The 7,993-nt window shown below is 43.7% G+C and overlaps 1 long non-coding RNA gene across 1 annotated transcript; it reads right to left on the bottom strand.

Moving 5' to 3' along the window:
* Positions 1-608: 608 nt before the first annotated feature.
* On the bottom strand, positions 609-6,948 carry LOC115168211 (uncharacterized). The gene is made up of 2 exons (XR_003870637.1): positions 6,714-6,948; positions 609-641 (listed from the first exon to the last, which is right to left on the bottom strand). It is a non-coding gene; the product is annotated as an uncharacterized LOC115168211 (long non-coding RNA).
* Between the last annotated feature and the right edge of the window lie 1,045 nt (positions 6,949-7,993).

Consider the following 7,993-nt stretch of genomic DNA (forward strand, 5'->3'; position numbering starts at 1 on the left):
GAGAGCGGGACAGACAGAGAGAGAGAGCGGGACAGACAGAGAGAGAGAGCGGGACAGACAGAGAGAGAGAGCGGGACAGACAGAGAGAGAGACAGAGGTAGTAGAGAGAGCGGGACAGACAGAGAGAGAGACAGAGGTAGTAGAGAGACAGAGGTAGTAGAGAGACAGAGGTAGTAGAGAGACAGAGGTAGTAGAGAGACAGAGGTAGTAGAGAGACAGAGGGAGGAGAGAGACAGAGGGAGGAGAGAGACAGAGGTAGTAGAGAGACAGAGGGAGGAGAGAGACAGAGGGAGGAGAGAGACAGAGGTAGTAGAGAGACAGAGGTAGTAGAGAGACAGAGGTAGTAGAGAGACAGAGGGAGGAGAGAGACAGAGGTAGTAGAGAGACAGAGGTAGTAGAGAGACAGAGGGAGGAGAGAGAGGGAGAGCCAGAGAGAGAGGAAGAGGTGTAGAATTTAACTACATGGGAACGGGATTTCATTTAAAGAACTATTTTTCCTGTAAAGTACTGTGGGTGTGTGTGAACATCGCCCCTACCTGGAAATATCTGCCATCTGCTGTCCTGAAGGTCCCCAGGGGTCATCGTTGGTGGCCTCCCTCACTTTAGACTCCACCTCCGAGTAGTTCATCACCACATTGGTTCTACAGGGGGAGGTAAAGGTAAGATATACTTTATGAAGAGAATAGGAGGACAAGCCAGGGACAAAAGGAAGGTCTGCACTCAAACTGTCTTATCAGTCTTTATTGAAAAGACAAACCGAGGCCCAGACCGAGATCCAGACCGAGGCCCAGACCGAGGCCCAGACCGAGGCCCAGACCGAGCATTGGACAGCCTATTCATGGTAATAGTCAACACACACAGCCTCTATTTACATTAAACCATTCTTTCCTCCTGTATCTCCAGGAACAGAGTGAAATAACCCTCATGACTTTACACAGGCAATCTGAGGACGTGGTGTGTGTGCGCATACATGTTGAATGCACTGACTAAGTTGCTCTGGATAACAGCGTTTGCAAAAAGGCCAAAATATTAAAGTGTATACTATGGAAGTCAAGAAAACCAGTTTGGCACTTCAGGGCATTAGAGCAGAGAGAGAGACAGGGATAGTCTGGATGGAGTGTCTATAACAGCTGGTGCGCGATGTCTAATATTAAAGAAGTCTCGAGGTATTGCTCACCTGAGGTAGAGTACCTTATGATAAGCTGTAGACCACACTATCTACCAAGAGAGTTCACATCTATATTACTAATAGCCGTCTATTTAGCACCACAGACCGATGCCTGCACTAAGACTGCACTCAACCAACTCTATAAGGCCATAAGCAAACAAGAAAATGCTCATGCAGAAGCGGCACTCCTAGTGGCCGGGGACTTTAATGCAGGCAAACTTAAATCCGTTTTACCTCATTTCTACCAGCATGTCACATGCAACCAGAGGGGGGGGACTCTAGACCACCTTTACTCCACACACACACAGATGCATACAAAACTCTCCCTCCATTTGGCAAATCTGACCATAATTCTATCCTCCTGATTCCTGCTTACAAGCAAAAACTAAAGCAGGAAGCACCAGCGACTCGCTCAATAACAAAGTGGTCAGATGACGCGGATGCTATGCTACAGGACTGTTTTGCTAGCACAGACTGGAATATGGTCTGAGATTCATCCAATGGCATTGAGGAGTATACCACCTCAGTCATCGGCTTCATCAATAAGTGCATCGACAACGTCGTCCTCACAGTGACCGTACGTACATATCCCAACCAGAAGCCATGGATTACAGGCAACATCCTCATCGAACTAGAGCTGCCACTTTCAAGGAGTGGGACGCCAATCCGGACGCTTATAAGAAATCCAGCTATGCCCTCAGACGAACCATCAAATAAGCAAAGCGTCAATACAGGATTAAGATTGAATCCTACTACACCGGCTCTGATGCTCGTCGGATGTGGCAGGGCTTGAAAACTATTACGGACTACAAAGGGAAACCCAGTTGCGAGCTGCCCAGTGACGCGAGCCTACCAGACGAGCTAAATGCCTTTTATGCTCGATTTGAGGCAAGCAACACTGAAGCGTGAATGAGAGCACCAGCTGTTCTGGACAACTGTGTGACAACGCTCTCGGTAGCAGATGTGAGCAAAACCTTTAACAGGTCAACATTCACAAAGCCGCTGGGCCAGACTGATTACCAGGACGTGCACTCAAAGCATGCGCAGACAAACTGGCAAGTGTCTTCATTGACATTTTCAACCTCTCCCTGACCGAGTCTGTAATACCTACATGTTTCAAGCAGACCACCATAGTATCTGTTCCCAAGGAAGCGAAAATAACCTGCCTAAATGATTACTGCCCCGTAGCACTCACGTCGGTAGCCATGAAGTGCTTTGAAAGGCTGATCATGGCTCACATCAACAGCGTCCTCCCGGATAACCAAGGCCCACTCCAAATCGCATACCGCCCCAACAGATCCACAGATGACGCAATCTCAATCACACTCCACACTGCCCTTTCCCAGCTGGACAAAAGGAACACCTATCTGAGAATGCTGTTCATTGACTACAGCTCAGCATTCAACACCATAGTGCCCTCAAAGCTCATCACTAAGCTAAGGACCCTGGGACTAAACACCTTCTGCAACTGGATCCTGGACTTCCTGACGGGCCATCCCCAGCAAGAACAGCTGGATGTACAATATTTTTGGATATGGAAAATATATTTCACAGAGGTTTATATGGTACAATGATTCTCTACACTACACTTGCTTGTTTTGTCACAAACAAAAATTAGGCCGACAATTAGAATTGTAGCAACAAGGAAATGGCGCTTTGAAACATAGTGAAAAACCTTATAACGTGATATAGCCCAACATTTAGACAAGACAGTTCTCTTTTCTCTTCTCAGTAGACTTGCTAGCTTCCTCTGTCCCACATATCAACCTGATCAAAAGGAAGCCTCTGATCGTGTGTGTGTGTGTGTATCTGTGTTTATATCTGTGTGTAATCTGTGACACACAATATGGCAAAGGCTTCCGTTTCATTGCACATCTGTCTGCAATACACACACCAATTTCCTTCATCCTGTGACTAGTCCAAATAAAGTCTTTAGGCCTATTTATTTAGTATTGTAACAATTTTTCCATGTGACTGCCGGGAAGACTTCGACACAGGATTGCCAGTCCCTTGATTCAAGTCTAGATCTGTAGATATCCTTCAGTGAGCCAGCATTCAGTCACCTTTGTGGAACATGGCTGTACTCGGATGGGTGTTTCCCCACTCACAACATCTCTACTCAAGGCCCTCGTTTCCGAGAGCTTCCGTAGTGTTTAGATCATCGTTTGAACCTTCTCACGATGCATCTTCAGTAGCCAAGGTGTTGTTTCCCAGAGCCTTCGTTAGTAACGTGGCTCTTAAAATCCAGACCATTCGTAGAGCAGCCAAAGTGCACCGTTAGGTATTTTATTCCCAGAAGATCTCCGCTATAAACATAGTCTTCAGAAAGTATTCACACCCCTTGACTTATTCCATCATGTTGTTACACAGCCTGAATTCAACAACAAAAATATCACCCATCTACACACAATACCCCATAACGACAGTGAAAACATCTTTAGAAATGTTTTGCAAATGTAATGAAAATGAAATACAGAATTATTGAAGAAATGTCAAATATTGTACAATCCAGGTGTACAAAGCTCTTAGAGATTTACCCAGAATTCAAACCACTGAGTCAATACTTGTTAGAATTCCCTTTGGCAGCAATTACAGCTGTGAGTCTTTCTGGGTAAGTCTCTAAGAGCTTTGCACACCTAATTGTACAATATTTGCCCATTATTCTTTATTTTTTAAATTCTTAATTCTGTCAAATTGGATGTTGCTCATTGCTAAAACTTTTCATTTTCAAGTCTTTACATGTTGCATTTATATTTTGGTTCAGTATAAATCTGCTTGAAAATCTATGTAAAGTGTTGGTCCCATGTTTCATGAGCTGAAATGAAAGATCCCAGAAATGTTCCATACCCCAAAAAAGCTGATTTCTCAAAAAAATCAGTGCACAAATTTGTTTACATCCCTGTTAGTGAGCATTTCTCCTTTGCCAGTATAATCCAGCCACCTGACAGATGTGGCATATCAAGAAGCTTATCATTACAAAGGTGTAACTTGTGCTGGGGACAATAAAAGGCGACAAATGTTTTGTCACAACACAATGCCACAGATTTCTCAAGTTTTGAGGGAGCTTGCAATTGGCATGCTGACTGCAGAAATGTCCACCAGAGCTGTTGGCAGAGAATTGAATGTACATTTCTCTACTATACATCACCTCGCCTCCAATGTTGTTTTAGATAATTTGGCAGTACGTCCAACTGGCCTCACAACCGCAGAACACGTGTAACCACACCAGCCCAGGACCTCCACATCCGGCTTCTTCACCTGTGGGATCATCTGAGACCAGCCACCTGGGCAGCTGATGAAACTGAGGAGTATTTCTGTCCGTAATAAAGCCCTTCTGTGGAGAAAAACTAATTCTGACTGGCTGGGCCTGGCTGACCTGCCTAGTTAAAAAAAGTTCAAACTCCAGTGTAGATTTGGCCTTCTGTTTTAGGTTATTGTCCTGCTGAAAGGTGAATTCATCTCCCAGCGTCTGGTGGAAAGCAGACTGAACCAGGTTTTCCTCTATGATTTTGTCTGTGCTTAGCTCCATTACGTTTATTTTTTATCCTGAAAAACTCCCAAGTTCTTAACTATTACAAGCATACCCATAACATGATGCAGCCACCACTATGCTAGAAAATATGGAGTGGTATTGAATTTGCCCCAAACATAACACTTTGTATTCAAAGTGTTATGTTGCAACAAGTGCCTTGTTGCAAACAGGATGCATGTTGTGGAATATTCTTCCTTCTTTTCACTCTGGCTACATGGACCTATATAACAAAAAAATGACAGGCTACAGTCTGTCATCTTTTACTTAAAGTGTTTCATGATGTGTGACAACATGTGCACAATGATGTACCCAATCTGTGTTTTAGTGCATTGGTTAAGCATAACAAGCCACCTCAACAGTGTTTTTGCAGCCATGGGTGGTAACATCCCTCTAGGAGCTGATCCGTCATCATTATTGAGGAATAATATATGTGCTTGTTTGGGAAACACTTAAAAAGTTGTCTCGTTAATCATTATTCTCTCTCAACTTTTTTTGCAGGAATGTATTCTTGGACAGGAACTGCGCGCTTCTGCTGTTGCCATAGCTCGCCAAACCAGCCGTTAAAGCTTAAATGGAGATTGCATTCTCCCACTACTTCCTAGAGCTCTACGGTAGGCCTGTGTGTGTGCTGTACTGTCTATCTCAGGTCATTACTCAGCTGTGAGGGACAGTAAACTATACGAGAGGAGGACAAAAGAAAACAATAAGCCGGCTAAACCAGGTGTTTCTCTTGCTCAGAGGTGGAACCATTCAGCCATTCGTTCAAGCCTTTAGTTTCAATCTCTGCTGACAGCGACTGTACAAGGTCTAGGCTAATCTTGTTTATTCCCATGAATGCCATGCAATGCAACTGTGCTATGCAATCCACTCTTAGTTTATGTCCCAAATGGCATCCTATTCCCTATGGGCCCTAGTCAAAAGCAGTGCACTATTTAGAGAAAAGGGTGCCATTTGGGAGGCACCCGCAGAGAAACTTTATTTTTAATCCAACTCTGGCAAGTTACTCTAGCTAATAATGTAGCAACAGCAATGTCTTCACAATGCAACTGTATGAAGTGTGACATTGCCTATTGATTGTCCAATCAATCTATAGTTGCATTCAGCAAGTAATTGTTTATTACAGAGTTACACATTACAGTGCTCTCTCTTGTACTGTATCAACAGACACTGTGATTGATAGTGATCTAGGCTCCACCTTTCTGCTTCTGCATGCAAAGCTCCTCCATTTTGCAAATGCAAGAGACCCATAACAAACATACACTCAGTCAAATGTATTGTAATTGTTTTTATAATTTAGCCTATAGCTAGCATACTAAGAAGTATACAGGTAGCTAGGCAGACGTTTGAGTGAGATATCCAGGTGTTCTAGGCTTACTTGGATCATCCTATACTTTGTAATATATATATATACACATGCATTTATTATAGTTATGTCAACTGAGATGTGGCCGTTTTGATAGGCCTGAGAAAAGCAAAAAGTTCTGGTTGGTATGCTTGTTACTTTCACACCCGGAAGTTGGCTTGTCAGAATACATCCAATTAGCATTCAAGGCCTTTGCCACAACTAATAGTACCTATATCACAGAAAGATTTCCCCTAATGTAAGTGCATACGTTTGGTTTTGAGCTGGCTAATTACCTAGCTCAGTAAATTTGCTTGCTAGCTAACCAAACAACAAACTGACTGTGAAACTGCGCAAAAAACTATTTCAATCTAACGTCGTTACGCTAGATAATTAGCTAGCTGGATAACAACCATCTCAGCTTTCTAAAAACAGATAACGCGGCTAGAAAGTTGCGTTATCAATCGCTCGTCGGATAGTTCCAGACGAGATTAAAATGGTTAAATAGTCGAATGGCAAAAAAGTAGATTTTGTCCCGTGTTTTGACTGCCACAACTTGCTACTGAAGCTAACTAGCTTCCTGCTGCTACGTGACGTCAAAGTGTTGGGTACGTGTCTCTCTCAAACAGGTAAACTCGAGTGTTGAACTCGAATAGAGTGAAAATACTTACGCTTTATCAACCAATTCCCGGACTTTCCACATATTCATCATCTTGGCTCTCTACAACGCGGCTTTCCGCCTCAGTAACCCGTATTCCAGGCTCTCAAAACTCGATAGCGCGGAGCGCTGTCACCGAAACCAAACCTTGATCCAACGACAGTTTACAGTATGAACTGGAACACTCTTCACCTCTGAGGGGGCGCACGCATTGGACAGGACAGGTTACTACGGATACGTCCTTGCAACGTCACGAGGAAGAAAACATGCGTAGACCAACATAGGGTATGTAAAAAAAAAAGCAAATCAAACGTCTAAGTGGTGTTAAATCAGATAATTACATTACCAACCAAGAGGGATTTGTTTTAAGACATTGATTCCTGTATAGAATCTATATTATAGAACATGTTTTCTCTTGACTCCTTTATTCATTGAATTTGACTTCAGAATAAAAGACAACCCTAACCCTAACCCTAGCTTCATGTCCCCATCCTAGATCAACCCTAACCCTAGCTTCATGTCCACATCCCAGATCAACCCTAACCCTAGCTTCATGTCCACATCCTAGATCAACCCTAACCCTAGCTTCATGTCCACATCCTAGATCAACTCTAACCCTAGCTTCATGTCCACATCCCAGATCAACCCTAACCCTAGCTTCATGTCCACATCCTAGATCAACCCTAACCCTAGCTTCATGTCCACATCCCAGATCAACCCTAACCCTAGCTCCGTTCCACATCCCGGTTAAACCCTAACCCTAGCTCCGTTCCACATCCCGGTTAAACCCTAACCCTAGCTCCGTTCCACATCCCGGTTAAACCCTAACCCTAGCTCCGTTCCACATCCCGGTTAAACCCTAACCCTAGCTCCGCTCCACATCCCAGATCAACCCTAACCCTGGCTTCATGTCCACATCCCAGATCAACCCTAACCCTAGCTCACACACACCTCAGTTCAACTCGAACCCTAGCCTTGACCGTGTGATTGAGTGCGCACGTGTGTGTGTGATGGAGCACTGCCCTGTCAAGTTTGTCTGAGTTAAAATGCAGCAAAATAGGCATCTCAGTGTTTCATGAAATCCTCCCCCTGGGAACGCAGAACCATCTCTTAACCCCCCCATCTCTCTCTCTCTCTATTCTCTGTTCTCTGTTCTCTGTTCAATTCCATTTCAATTTCATTTTAAGAGGCATCATTGGCATGTGAAATGTGTTTACATTGCCAAAGCAAGTGAAATAGACAATAAACAATAGTGAAATAAACAATAAAAAATTAACAGTAAACATTACACTA

Source organism: Salmo trutta, chromosome 3, assembly GCF_901001165.1.
Source record: "Salmo trutta chromosome 3, fSalTru1.1, whole genome shotgun sequence".
Lineage (NCBI taxonomy): Eukaryota > Metazoa > Chordata > Actinopteri > Salmoniformes > Salmonidae > Salmo > Salmo trutta.